General features: G+C 39.3%; 1 protein-coding gene across 5 annotated transcripts in view; it reads left to right on the top strand.

The window, feature by feature from the left end:
• LOC126094416 (uncharacterized) overlaps nt 1-16,166 on the top strand; it is a 214,355-nt gene that overhangs the window by 985 nt on the left and 197,204 nt on the right. The gene's annotated exons all lie outside the window — the stretch shown is intronic.

Below are 16,166 nucleotides of genomic sequence, written 5' to 3' on the forward strand. Positions count from 1 at the left end.
TCGTGCTGTCCTCCTCTGTATATGTTCAGTATACAAACTGTTATGTTGAAGCTGATATCCTTTAACTCACGAGGTGACTTTTCTGTAATGTGTACTATGAGGTGGAGTCTCTGGGATGCCAATGTTTACACTGAGATTAAAAATGCAACTCATTTGAAATTTTTAATTTAAGTTATCTAACTTTCACTTTTACAGTTATTTAATTGGTAAGTAAATATTTCTTGTTGCTTTTATTGCACTGAATAAAACCTGCAGTGTTTTATTTTTTGCTACACAAAATCACCAATTTTTGTGTGGTTTTTTTAAATAGTACACATAAATGAACTGTTCGAGAACTGAATTTTACATTCTGAAAAAATATAGTATCTCTGTAGCAAGTAAATTTTCACATAAAACTAAATTCCAAGGTTTAAACTTGCATATAAAAATTGCACTTGATAGGTACAAAAAGAAAATCACAAAATTCATATTTAATACTGGAAAGCACATTTTTCTTTGTCACCACTTAAAAACACATTTGATTTTAATTAACTCTTTATGTATTTTAACACGGAAACTGAGAGATCTGCATCACAATTGTCCTGAAGTTTTTCCTCTGAATGATCCTGCTCTTTGCTAACAGAACAATGATTACTGGCTGTTGTAAAACTGTCATCGTTTTCACACATTTCTTGATCTATATTGCTGATATCTTCTGCAATTCACTGACTAACAGTTTCATGAAACTTAGGATTTTTAAAACTGTCATGTTCCTGTGAACTCATTTTGTGCTATACTGAAGAAAACGGGTATGTAGTTCATGAGGCACAGTCTAAGAGAGCCAGGCAAATGTCAATAAAATGTTTCAACAACAAACAAAGTAGGCAGTAATGCAAACAGCAACAAAAAAATTTAGGTTTGGCGGTTTAAATAGGTTATGAAGGGTATAGAAGTATTCTTCCAGGCCTGATCTTAGAGACTGAATTCAAAAATTTTTGTTCAGTCTGAGAGACCACACCTTGTGAGTTAAGGTATATCGGTCATTGTGAGGTTGTTGCAGTAACAATGATTACCAAAGTATTAAAAGGTATTAACACAGGTACAAAGATTTGCATGTCCAGTAATCTAGAGAAAGAACAGCATTGTTATATCACAAGGAGGAACTTGAAAAACTTCTCTCTGTATATGAGCTTGTGGAGGAACTATCACTCAGTTTTAGAAGAATAGTTGACCAAGCACTGGACAGCTACATTCATGGAGGGGCCCTTCTATGATGCATGTAGTCTGTAAATAAACTTTAAAAGACACAGTTACTACTGCACAATATGTATAAAATGAAGTGTAGGGCTATAAGTAGAGAGATGGCAAATGCAACATGTTTGACTGTTAAGTGGGCAATTTGCGATATCTTCTGTGGCTATCATAGTATACTGCTGCAGAAAGATTTAAAATTTTATTTTTGAGGAGCCCCACAGCCTCACTGTGTTTTGAGAATGAAAACATGGCCAAAGTAGGCTGTATTCTTTTTGTTATCCATGTGTCCGGTCGATTTCAACCATCTCATGGTGGTTTGTAAAATGTAGATAGTAAAAAGAATACAGCCTACTTGGACCATATTTTGATTCTCAAAATGGTACAGTAATATCTTTCACAATTCCCAAAGAAATTCTGGTCATATGGTAAGGCTGCCAATGGAACTAAAGTTTGTGTTTAAGCACTTGTGGATGATGTATGAACCAAGATTGAATGTAACAAAGCACAGGCAGAAATGCTGCACTCTTTTCAAATGTTTCTTTACAAAGGAGGAGCCATGAGTGGTGTTCAAGTTCAGTTCTTGTCTCACTGCAAAGGTGAATGATACAGGTATTAGTACAAGTGGCATTGAAAAACAGGTAAAACTTGTTTTCATTTTTTTTTAAATAAAAAATAAAGAAGCCAACTCCAGGGCCTGACAGAATATCTATTAGATTCTATACTGAATCCGTTTCTGAGGTAGTTCCTCTTTTTAACCATCAACTGAATAAAAAAATTATCCAACAATAGAAAACCCAGCATGGAATAATGACAATATTATGAAAATGACAGATTGCTACTCACTATGTAGAGGAGACATTGAGTTACAGACAGGCACAACAGAAAGACTGCTATACATTTGAGCTTTTGGCCACAATGCCTTAATTTGCAGTAGCCCCCCCCCCCCCCCCCCCCCCCCACACACACACACAAAAACAGTCTCTGGCCACAGAGGCCGAACTGTGTTTGGCAACTGCGATTTATTGTGAGAAAGCAGTCTGTTGATCATACTGGCCTGCAGTAAAGATTGCAGAAGTGATCCTCCAAACTACCCTTCCATGCCCCTGACTGAGCTTAAATGCAACAGCGCGTATCTTGAAAAGAATAACACTAGTATTTACTAACAGAAATTTGGTCATATGGAAAACCAAATGAAATTTGTGACTGAATTGAGGATTTCTTGGTTAAAAGAATGAGAGATACCAACAGATGTAGAAATAATGTTGTGCATGGCCAAAGATAGAGCACAGTGACCCTTGCTGTTCACATTATACGGTGATTGTTCAACAAAGACTGAGACTAATTTTCACACATGTTGAAAAGGCCATTGCACTACCATCTAGCAGGTGCTTCGTGTACTACTAAGTATCCTCCACTGTTACCAGGTGCCACCTCTGCCTGCTCTCATCTGTTCTCCAGCAGTGAATATGGTTGTAACGTGAGCCGCCTCTAAATTATACAATGGCAGACAGTTCTGCATTCTCCTGAAGGGTGCTTCAGAAATGCTTCAAGATCTTCATAGAGTTTATGGTCTTGTGGTGCATGTTACCAGCGGCATTAAACTTCCAAAGATAGAATAGCTAATTGTGAGCTGAAAGGCCCCCCCCCCCCCCCCCCTCCAAGAACCATGGACCTTACCGTTGGTGGGGAGGCTTGCGTGCCTCAGCGATACATATGGCCTTGAAACACTAACCAAAACGGCCTTTCTGTGCTTGTACTACGAACAGCTGAAAGCAAGGGGAAACTACAGCCGTAATTTTTCTTGACGGCATGCAGCTCTACTGTATGGTTAAATGATAATGGCGTCCTCTTGAGTAAAATAGTCCCCAATTCGGATCTCCAGATGGGGACTACTCAAGAGGATGTCGTTATCAGGAGAAAGAAAACTGGCATTCTACGGATCGGAGCATGGAATGTCAGATCCTTTAATTGTGTAGGTAGGCTAGAAAATTGTAAAAGGGAAATGAATAGGTTAAAGTTAGATATAGTGGGAATTGGTGAAGTTCGGTGGCAGGAGGAACAAGACTTCTGGTCAGGTGAATACAGGGTTATAAATACAAAATCAAATAGGGTTAATGCAGGAGTAGGTTTAATAATGAATAAAGAAATAGGAATGTGGGTAAGCTACTACAAACAGCATAGTGAACACATTATTGTGGCCAAGATAGACACAAAGCCCACACCCACTACAGTAGTACAAGTTTATATGCCAACTAACTCTGCAGATGGTGAAGAAATTGATGAAATGTATGAGGAGATAAAAGAAATTATTCAGGTAGTGAAGGGAGTCGAAAATTTAATAGGCGTGGGTGTCTGGAATTTGAGAGTAGGAAAAGGGAGAGAAGGAAACAGTAGGTGAATATGGATTGGGGGTAAGAAATGAAAGAGGAAGCTGTCTGGTAGAATTTTGCACCGAGCATAACTTAATCATAGTTAACACTTCGTTCAAGAATCATAAAAGAAGGTTGTATACATGGAAGAATGCTTGAGATACTAGAAGGTATCAGATAGATAAGAAGTGCAATAGCATCGAAGGAAATTGACGGAGATCCGAAATGTGAAATAATTTGGGTGAAGGTCATGGTTAAAGCAGGCTCAGACATGGTAATTAGATGTCTCTATAGGCCCCCTGGCTCAGCAGCTGCTGTGGATCAGCACCTGAAGAATAATTTGGAAAATATTTCGAGTAAATTTCCCCACCATGTTTTAGTTCTGGGTGGAGATTTTAATTTGCCGGATATAGACTGGGAGACTCAAAAGTTCATAACGAGTGGCAGGGACAAAGAATCCAGTGAACTTTTTTTTAGTACTTTATCTGAAAAATACCTTGAGCAGTTAAACAGAGAACCGACTCGTGGCGATAACATATTAGACCTTCTGGTGACAAACAGACCCGAACTATTTGAAACAGTTAACGCAGAACAGGGAATCAGTGATCATAAAGCGGTTACTGCATCAATGATTTCAACCGTAAATAGAAAATAAAAAAGTTAGGAAGATTTTTCTGTTTAGCAAAAGGAACAAAAAACAGATTACAGAGTACCTGACGGCTCAACACAAAAGTTTTGTCGCAAGTTGAGGATCAGTGGACAAAGTTCAAAACCATCGTACAATATGCGTTAGATGAGTATGTGCCAAGCAAGATCGTAAGAGATGGTAAAGAGCCACCGTGGTACAACAACCGAGTTAGAAAACTGCTGTGGAAGCAAAGGGAACTTCACAGCAAACATAAACATAGCCAAAGCCTTGCAGACAAACAAAAATTACGTGAAGTGAAATGTAGTGTGATGAGGGCTATGTGAGAGGCGTTCAATGAATTTGAAAGTAAAGTTCTTTGTACTGACTTGGCAGAAAATCCTAAGAAATTTTGGTCTTATGTCAAAGCAGTAGGTGGATCAAAACAAAATGTCCAAACACTGTGACCAAAATGGTACTGAAACAGAGGATGACAGACTAAAGGCCGAAATAGTAAATGTCTTTTTCCAAAGCAGTTTCACAGAGGAAGACTGCACTGTAGTTCCTTCTCTAGATTTTCGTATGGATGAGAAAATGATAGAAATCAAAATACATGACAGAGGGATAGAGAAACAATTAAAATCACTCAAAAGAGGAAATTCCGCTGGACCTGATGGGGTACCAGTTCGATTTTACACAGAGTAAGCGAAGGAACTTGCCCCCCTTCTTGCAGCGGTGTACCGTAGGTCTCTAGAAGAGCATAGTGTTCCAAGGGATTGGAAAAGGGCACAGGTCATCCCTGTTTTCAAGAAGGGACGTCAAACAGATGTGCAGAACTATAGACCTCTAATGTCGATCAGTTGTAGAATTTTGGAACACGTATTATGTTCGAGTATGATGACTTTTCTGGAGACTAGAAATCTACTCTGTAGGAATCAGCATGGGTTTCAAAAAAGACGGTCGTGTGAAACCCAGCTCGCGCTATTTGTCAATGAGACTCGGAGGCCCATAGACACGGGTTCACAGGTAGATGCCGTGTTTCTTGACTTCCGCAAGGCGTTCGATACAGTTCCTCACAGTCGTTTAATGAGCTAAGTAAGAGCATATGGACTATCAGACCAATTGTGTGATTGGACTGAAGAGTTCCTAAATAACAGAATGCAGCATGTTATTCTCAATGGAGAGAAGTCTTCCGAAGTAAGAGTGATTTCAGGTGTGCCACAGGGGAGTGTCATAGGACTGTTGCTATTCACAATATACATAAATGACCTTGTAGATGACATCGGAAGTTCACTGAGGCTTTTTGCAGATGATGCTCTGGTGTATCGAGAGGTTGTAACAATGGAAAATTGTACTGAAATGTAGGAGGATCTGCAGCGAATTGACGCATGGTGCAGGGAATGGCAATTGAATCTCAATGTAGACAAGTGTAACGTGCTGCAAATACATAGAAAGATAGATCCCTTATCATTTAGCTACAAAATAGCAGGTCAGCAACTGGAAGCAGTTAATTCCATAAATTACCTGGGAGTACGAATTAGGAGTGATTTAAAATGGAATGATCATGTGAAGTTGATCGTAGGTAAAGCAGATGCCAGACTGAGATTCATTGGAACAATCCTAAGGAAATGCAATCCGAAAACAAAGGAAGTAGGTTACAGTACGCTTGTTCGCCCACTGCTTGAATGCTGCTCAGCAGTGTGGGATCCGTGCCAGATAGGGTTGATAGAAGAGATAGAGATGATCCAACGTAGAGCAGCGCGCTTTGTTACAGTATCATTTAGTAATCGCGAAAGCGTTACAGAGATGATAGATAAACTCCAGTGGAAGACTCTGCAGGAGCGACGCTCAGTAGATCAGTACGGGCTTTTGTTAAAGTTTCGAGAACATACCTTCACCAAAGAGTCATGCAGTATATTGCTCCCTCCTACCTATATCTTGCGAAGAGACCATGAGGATAAAATCAGAGAGATTAGAGCCCACACAGAGGCATACCGACAATCTTTCTTTCCACGAATAATATGAGACTGGAATAGAAGGGAGAACCGATAGAGGTACTCGAGGTACCCTCTGCCACACACCGTCAGGTGGCTTGTGGTGTATGGATGTAGAAGTAGATAGATTATATAATGGTAAGACAGAGATTTAGGAACCAGGTTTTAAATTGTAAGATTTTTCCAGGGGCATACGTAGACTCTGACCACAATCTATTGGTTATGAGCTGTAGATTAAAACTGAAGAAACTGCAAAAAGATGGGAATGTAAGGAGATGGGACCTGTATAAACTGACTAAACCAGAGGTTATACAAAGTTTCAGGGAGAGCATAAGGGAACAATTGATAGGAATGGCTGAAAGAAATACAGTTGAAGAAGAGTGGGTAGCTCTGAGGGATGAAGTAGTGAAGGCAGCAGAGGATCAAGTAGGTAAAAATATGATGGCTGGTAGAAATCCTTGGGTAACAGAAGAAATATTGAATTTAATTGCTGAAAGGAGAAAATATAAAAATGCAGCAAATGAAGCAGGCAAAAAGGAATACAAACGTCTCAAAAATGAGATCGACAGGAAGTGCAAAATGGCTAAGCAGGGATGGCTAGAGGACAAATGTAAGGACGTAGAGGCTTATCTCACTAGGGATAAGATAGATACTGCCTACAGGAAAATTAAAGAGACCTTTGGAGAAAAGAGAACCAATTGTACGAATATCAAGAGCTCAGATGGAAACCCAGTTCTTAGCAAAGAAGGGAAAGCAGAAAGGGGGAAGGAGTATATAGATGGTCTATACAAAGGCGATGTACTTGAGGACAATATTATGGAAATGGAAGAGGATGTAGATGAAGATGAAATAGGAGATATGATACTGTGTGAAGAGTTTGACAGAGCACTGAAAGACCTAAGTTGAAACAAGGCCCCAGGAGTAGACAACATTCCATTAGAACTACTGACGGCCTTGGGAGAGCCAGTCCTGACAAAACTCTACCATCTAGTGAGCAAGATGTATGAGACAGGCGAAATACCCTCAGACTTCAAGAAGACTATAATAATTCCAATCCCAAAGAAAGCAGGTGTTGACAGATGTGAAAATTACCAAACTATCAATTTAATAAGTCACAGCTGCAAAATACTAACATGAATTCTTTACAGACAAATGGAAAAACTGGTAGAAGCCGACCTCGGGGGAAGATCAGTTTGGATTCCGTAGAAATATTGGAACACATGGGGCAATACTGACCTTACGACTTATCTTAGAAGAAAGATTAAGGAAAGGCAAACCTATGTTTCTAGCATTTGTAGACTTAGAGAAAGCTTTTGACAATGTTGACTGGAATACTCTCTTTCAAATTCTAAAGGTGGCAGGAGTAAAATCCAGGGAGTGAAAGGCTATTTACAATTTGTACAGAAACCAGATGGCAGTTATAAGAGGCGAGGGGCATGAGAGGGAAGCAGTGGTTGGGAAGGGAGTGAGACAGGGTTGTAGCCTCTCCCCGATGTTATTCAATCTGTATATTGAGCAAGCAGTAAATGAAACAAAAGAAAAATTTGGAATAGTTATTAAAATCCATGGAGAAGAAATAAAAACTTAGGGGTCGCCGATGACATTGTAATTCTATCAGAGACAGCAAAGGATTTGGAAGAGCAGTTGAACGGAATGGACAGTGTCTTGAAAGGAGGATATAAGATGAACATCCACAAAAGCAAAACGAGGATAATGGAATGTAGTCGAATTAAGTCAGGTGATGCTGGACAAGAAGAGAATAGAAGCTTTCGAAATGTGGTGGTACAGAAGAATACTGAAGATTAGATGGGTAGATCACATAACTAATGAGGAGGTATTGAATAGAATTGGGGAGAAGAGGAGTTTGTGGCACAACTTGACAAGAAGAAGGGACTGGTTGGTAGGACATGTTCTGAGGCATCAAGGGATCACAAATTTAGCATTGGAGGGCAGCGTGGAGGGTAAAAATCGTAGAGGGAGACCAAGTGATGAGTACACTAAGCAGATTCAGAAGGATGGAGGTTGCAGTATGTACTGGGAGATGAAGAAGCTTGCACAGGATAGAGTAGCATGGAGAGCTGCAACAAACCAATCTCAGGACTGAAGACCACAACAATGAGCTGAAAGGATAGGAGGAAACCACACTAATCTTTACTGATATCACAATCAACACTGCAGCAGCGATCATATATGAGGACTCATGTGACTGTTAGACAGCTCACAAAAATGTTGAAAATTTTGTTAGGAAGTTCTCACACCGTTATGAAGAATTATTTAAACGTGTCATGAGTGTACATTTGCTGGATTCCCAGGCTACCGATACCTACTCAAAAACAGAACAGAGGTGGTTTCTGCAGTTTACGGATACAGTGTGTCCAGGATGAAGGGAATGATTGACGGAAAACCATCATCCCTGACAACGAATTTTGGTCTATTATTATGACTCTGAAATGAAAAGACAGCATTCAGAGTAGTTTCAAAAGGGAGAGTCCCACCTGATAAAAGCACATGTCCCAAAATCAGCCAATAAGTCCTTAGTGAACACATTTTGTACTATGGCAGCATGGCGTAAACACATCAAGTTCCCAGAGATTAGACTCAACAGCTGATGAAAGGTCATATTCCAGAGAAATGAAGGGAACTCCACAGAAAGTGAAAACTGAACCATGAGAATGCGTTGCCTAATGTTGTAGTAGCTGTCATGATGTTTTTAGCCAATAAGGGCTCCTTCCGTATAGCCCTGATCTAGCCCTATGTGACTTGTTTTGTATTGTTCTGCAGTGAAAGGATCTCAAAGGATGACAATTTGACTTAGGAAATGTCGATTGAAGGCTTTAGAGCAGTGGTAATCAACCTGGCCCCTACTTTCTGTACCTCTACCTCATAAATTTTATAAAGTAAAGTTATGTTGCTACTTTATAAATCACCATAACTGTGAAACCAGTTGGTAGTTAGAAAATTTAACTGCTAACAGATACAGGAAAGTGGGCAGTTTGATGAGATGATGGGATAAGTGTGTCACTCTTAATAGTGACTACATTGGAGGGGAAAGTATTGATTGATTACTTGATAATAAATGTATTTCAGTCTCAGTCTTTGTTGAACAACCCTTATGCATTAATGACCTGACAGACAGTATTAATAGTGATGCAAAAAAGTAGTATTCTGTGACTGTAATATCTGTGAGTCACAATTAGAATTAGTCAAATTGTACAAATACCTGAGTGTAACAGTTTGTGTGGCTATGAAATGGAATGAACACACATAATGCAGGTGACATACTTCAGTTTGTTGGTAAAGTACTGGGAAAATGCAGTCAGCCTACAAAGGATACTCCTTGTAATATACTCATGTGAACTATCCCATAATATTAATTATGTGGAACTGATAACATATAGGAATAACAGGTTATTGAATGTATACAAAGAACGGCAGCAAGATTGTTGCCTTTGACTCACAGAAGAGATTCACAGAAATGCTGAAAAATCTTGAATTGGGAGACACTTGAAGATAATTGTCAACTATCTCGCATAAGCCATCTTTCAAGATTTCAAGATCTAATATTAAATGAAGAATCTAGGAATATACTACATAGAACATGGAATTGTCAGAAAAACTAGGGCACTCATACAACAAATGAAATCTCAGAACATTTGAGACTTACACAGCGGTCAGGCAAGGAAATCATCTCCCCCAACTATTCAACAAGGTCTAGGTCAAAATATCATACAACGGGAAGGGATACTGTTAGGAAAAATATGCAAACAAAACAACATCTGAAATGCCTGGCATTTGCAGATGACATGGCAATATTCAGCAACAACAGACAACTAACTCCGGAACACTTAAATGAAGTTTCTGCCAGCACAGCTCTACAGATATTGTACACTGACCAGCCAGAACATTATGACACCCACCTAATAGCCGGTATGTCCACCTTTGGCACGGATAACAGTGGTGACACATCGTGGCATGGAAGTAATGAGGCATTGGAGGTTTCTGAAGGAAGCTGGCACCACATCTACAGACAGAAATCACCTAATTCCTGTAAATTCCGGGGAAGGGGGTGATGAGCTCAGATGCCATGTTCAGTCACATCCCAGATGTGGTGATTTGAGGGTCCAGCACATCAATTGGAACTTGCCACTGTGTTTCTTGAACCACACCATCATACTGCTGGCCCTCCGAAGTGTTGCATTATCCTGCTGAAAAGCGCCACTGCCATGGGGAAACAATGGGCATCATGATGGGGTGTACGTGGTCTGCAACCAGTGTACATTACTCCTTGGCTGTCATGATACCTGGCAAGAGCTCCACTGCACCAATGGATGCCCAAGTGAATGTTTCCCAGATCATAATGGAGCCACTGCCAGCTTGTCTCTGCCCCACAGTACAGGTGTCAAGGAGCTGTTCCCCTGGAAGATGACAGATTCACGTCCTCTCTTCGGCATGTGAAGAAGGTGTCAGGATTCACCAGACCATACAATGCTTTGCCAGTGCACCAGCATACAGTGCCAATGGTCACGTGCCCATTTGAATCATAGTTGCTGATGTCATGATGTTAACATTGGCGCATGCATGCCTGTGGAGGCCTATCGTTATGTGTTTGGTGCACAGTGTTTTCAGACTTGTATTCTGCCCCGCATTTAAGTCTGACGTTAGTTCCACCACAGTTTGCTGCCTGTCCTGTTTTACCAGTCGGCCCATCCTACAATGTCTGACATTTGTAATGAGAGATCGGTGTCAAACTCCACAACGTCTGGATGTGGTTTCACCTTGGTTTCGTTACATGTTGAAGGCAGCACTCCTGGAACACCTGACAAGTTGTGCAGTTTCCAAAACGCGCGTGCTAAGCCTCTGAGCCATCACAATCTGCCCTCAGTCAAACTCAGATAGATCGTATGCCAATCCCATTCTACACAAAGGCAGCATGCTCACTAATACTACGTGCAGTGTGTGTGACTAGCAGTCATTCCTCGCCATGTGATAGTGCTATCACCTTGATGAGTTTATATTGACATTAGGTCAGTGGTCATATTGTTCTGGCTGATCGGAGTATAATGCAATACATGGAAAGAAAGAACAAGATCACACAAGCCAAGCACACCAAATATGGAAAAATTAAAAGAGTGAAGAAATTCAAATATATATGGAATATACACAAATATGAAGATTAAGTAAGGTGTCAATGTAGAACAGAAAAACTTCAGCAAGGTAGAAACTTAAGCTGTGTGTGAGGTTATTTGGGCGAGAATCGGTTTCAGGGGTGGGAGTAAAGTGATAACTGGACTCTTCTATTGCCCACCAAAATCGTCTCCGGATGTAACTGAAAGCTTTAGAGACAACCTCAGTTCACTTGTATGTAAGTTCCCCAATCATACTGAAATCATCTGTGAAGACTTTAATCATCCAACAATTAATTGGAAAAATTACAGTTTTGTTAGTGTTGGGTTTGGTAAGACATACTGTGAAACTTTACTAAATGGCTTCTCTGAAAAAGCACCTAGAACAGATAGTTAGGAACCCCATTCACAACGGAAGCATGTTTTATGTACCGGCGACAGGTTGACCCAACCTCTTTGAGGTTGTCCACATTACAACTGAAAACCATGATGTGGTTGTGGCAGCAATGATTACCAAAATACGAAGGACAACTAAAACAAGTAGAAAGATATATATGTTCAGTAAAGTAGATAAAGAAATCAGTAGTGTCATATCTCATTGAGGAACTTGAGACTTTGAGCACAGGGCAGGAGCATGCAGAGGACCTCTGGCTCAAATTTAAAAGAACAGTTGAGCATGTGCTTGATAGATATATACCCAGTAGAACACTTCATAATGGGAGGGAACCTCCACAGAATACAGCCACTATAAAGAAACTTCCAAAGAAACAGAGATTACTGCGTAATAGGTGTAAAACAGCGCATAGGGTTATAGATAGAGAGATGATGAATGAAACACGTTTGGCCGTCAAGACAGCAACGTGTGATGCTTTCAATGACTACTGTAGCAGAATATTGTCAAGTGATCTTTCACAGAGCTCAGAGAAGTTCTGGTCACATGTAAAGGCTGTTAGTGGCGCCAAAGAGTGTAGCAAAGGAGAAGTTGAAATGCTTAAGTCCATTTTCACTTGTTTCTCTATAAAGTGAAACCCAAAAGAATTGCCCCAATTTAATCCTCATACCACTGAAAAGGTGAATGAAGTAATTATTACTGTTAGTAGTGTTGAGAAACAGCTGAAATCATTACAATTGAACAAAGCTCCAGGGCCCGATGGAATCCCTGTCGCGTTCTGTTCTGAATTTGTGGCCGAATTAGCCCGTCTTCTTACTGTAATCTATCATAGATCCCTCAAACGAAACTCCATGCCCATTTTTTGGAAAAAGGCACAGGTCACAACTGTCTAAAAGAACTGTCGTAGAAGAGGTCCACAAAACTACGGCCCAATGCGCTTGACATCGACTTGTCGTAGAATCTTAGAACATAGTCTACGTTCAAACATAATGAGATATCTTGAAAAGAATGACCTCCTCAATGCCAAGCAGCATGGGTTCCAAAAACATCGATCATGTGAGACTCAACTTGCACTTTTCGATCATGTGAGACTCAACTTGCACTTTTCTCATGTGACATACTGAAAGCATTGGATCAAGGCAATCAGTTAGATGCTATGTTTCTTGATTTTCAAAAAGCATTTGACTCAGTACCATACCTACACTTATTGTGAAAAAGATGATCATGTGGGGCATCAGGTGAAATTTTTGCCTGGTTTTCGGACTTTTGATAGGGAGGACACAAGTAGTTATCTTGGATAGGTTGTCATCATCAGATGTAGAAGTAACTTTGGGTGTTCCCCAGGGAAGTGTGTTGGGACCCGTGCTGTTTGTGTTATATATTAATGACCTTGCAGCAAATATTAATACTAACATCAGGCTTTTTGCAGATAATGCAGTTACATATTATGAAGTACTATCGGAAAGAAGCTGCATAAATATTCAGTCAGATCTTGATAAGATATCAAAGTGGTGCAGAGATTAGATTAGATTAGATTAGATTAGATTAATACTAGTTCCATGGATCATGAATACGATATTTCGTAATGATGTGGAACGAGTCGAATTTTCCAATACATGACATAATTAGGTTAATTTAAAAACATACTTAAGTTAATATAACAACTTTATTTTTTTGTGTGTTTTTTATTTTTATTTATTTTTTTTATTTTTTTTTATTTTTTTAAATTTTTTTCTTAATTTATATCTAAAAATTCCTCTATGGAGTAGGAGGAGTTGTCATTCAGAAATTCTTTTAATTTCTTCTTAAATACTTGTTGGTTATCTGTCAGACTTTTGATACTATTTGGTAAGTGACCAAAGACTTTAGTGCCAGTATAATTCACCCCTTTCTGTGCCAAAGTTAGATTTAATCTTGAATAGTGAAGATCGTCCTTTCTCCTAGTATTGTAGTTATGCACACTGCTATTACTTTTGAATTGGGTTTGGTTGTTGATAACAAATTTCATAAGAGAGTATATATACTGAGAAGCTACTGTGAATATCCCTAGATCCTTAAATAAATGTCTGCAGGATGATCTTGGGTGGACTCCAGCTATTATTCTGATTACACGCTTTTGTGCAATAAATACTTTATTCCTCAGTGATGAATTACCCCAAAATATGATGCCATATGAAAGCAATGAGTGAAAATAGGCGTAGTAAGCTAATTTACTAAGATGTTTATCACCAAAATTTGCAATGACCCTTATTGCATAAGTAGCTGAACTCAAACGTTTCAGCAGATCATCAATGTGTTTCTTCCAATTTAATCTCTCATCAATGGACATACCTAAAAATTTGGAATATTCTACCTTAGCTATATGCTTCTGATTAAGGTCTATATTTATTAATGGCGTCATACCATTCACTGTACGGAACTGTATGTACTGTGTCTTATCAAAATTCAGTGAGAGTCCGTTTACAAGGAACCACTTAGTAATTTTCTGAAAGACAGTATTGACAATTTCATCAGATAATTCTTGTTTCTCAGGTGTGATTACTATACTTGTATCATCAGCAAAGAGAACTAACTTTGCCTCTTCATGAATATAGAATGCAAGTCATTAATATATAATAAGAACAACAAAGGACCCAAGACTGACCCTTGTGGAACCCCATTCTTGATAGTTCCCCAGTTTGAGGAATGTGCTGATCTTTGCATGTTACGAGAACTACTTATTTCAACTTTCTGCACTCTTCCAGTTAGGTACGAATTAAACCATTTGTGCACTGTCCCACTCATGCCACAATACTTGAGCTTGTCTAGCAGAATTTCATGATTTACACAATCAAAAGCCTTTGAGAGATCACAAAAAATCCCAATGGGTGGTTTTTGGTTATTCAGATCATTCAAAATTTGACTGGTGAAAGCATATATGGCATTTTCTGTTGAAAAACCTTTCTGGAAACCAAACTGACATTTTGTTAGTACTTCATTTTTACAGATATGTGAAGCTACTCTTGAATACATTACTTTCTCAAAAATTTTGGATAAACTTGCTTTAAATGTCCGGAAATGTAAGATTCTGCTCTTCACAAAACGAGAAAATGTAGTATCGTCTGACTATAATATCAATGAGCCACTATTGGAATCAGTCAATTCATACAAATACCAGAGTGTAACACTTTGTAGGGATATGAAATGGAATATTCACATAGGTTTGGTCATGGGTAAAGCAGGTGGTAGACTTCAGTTTATTGGTAGAATACTGAGGAAGTGCTCAAGTGTGGGACCCATACCAGTTAGAACTAGCAGGGGATACTGAACGTATACAGAGAAGGGCAGCACAAATGGTCAGAGATTTGTGCACCGTTCAATCTTTCAACCAACTTTGTTGTATGGGAGCGAAAGCTGGGTGGATTCAGGGTACCTTATCAATAAGGTTGAGGTAACGGATATGAAAGTAGCTAGGATGATTGCAGGTACTAGTAGATGGGAACAATAGCAGGAGGGTGTCCACAATGAAGAAATCAAAGAAAAACTGGGAGTGAACTCTATAGATGTAGCAGTCAGGGCGAACAGGCTTAGATGGTGGGGTCATGTTACACGCATGGGAGAAGCAAGGTTACCCAAGAGACTCATGGGTTCAGCAGTAGAGGGTAGGAGGAGTCGGGGCAGACCAAGGAAAAGGTACCTGGATTCGGTTAAGAATGATTTTGAAGTAATAGGCTTAATATCACAAGAGGCACCAATGTTAGCACGGAATAGGGGGTCATGGAGGAATTTTATAAAGGGGACTATGCTCCAGACTGAATGCTGAAAGGCATAATCAGTCTTAGATGATGATGATGATGATGATGATGATGATGATGATTATGTTAAAAAGTGTCACAGAGATACTGCAGGAAGTGAACTGGAAGACTCTTGAAGATAGACAGAAACTATCCTGAGAAATTGTTTTCCCAAATTTTCAGGAACTGGCTCTCATAGGGATTGTGGAGCACACACACAGAGGCATTCAGTCAATCATTCTTCCCGCACTCCATATGTGAATGTAACAGGAAGAAACCCTAATAACTGGTACAATGGAGTGAATCTTCTGCCATGCATCTCATGGTGGTTTGCAGGGTATAGATGTAAATGTAAATGTAGAAATAGATGCTAAAGTCAAATTCAGTTTATTCTATAAAAACCTAAGATATGAATAACTAAGGGAATTAAAATGTCATGTAAGAAATTTAAGTAAAGGCCAGAATAAGTCAAGATCCAACATTACTTGCATACTACAAAAATGCTGCAGTATTTTAAGAAAATTCAGGTGTTTGTCCAGAAAGATTATAATTTGCCATTGTTAGACCTCTCTATAACAATAATGACTCCTCAGTTTTAAAGAACTATCACCCAGTGCCATCCTTATATCAATTTCTAATATGTTTCAGACAATAAGGT

Source organism: Schistocerca cancellata, chromosome 1 (genome assembly GCF_023864275.1).
Source record: "Schistocerca cancellata isolate TAMUIC-IGC-003103 chromosome 1, iqSchCanc2.1, whole genome shotgun sequence".
NCBI classification, from domain to species: Eukaryota; Metazoa; Arthropoda; class Insecta; order Orthoptera; family Acrididae; genus Schistocerca; species Schistocerca cancellata.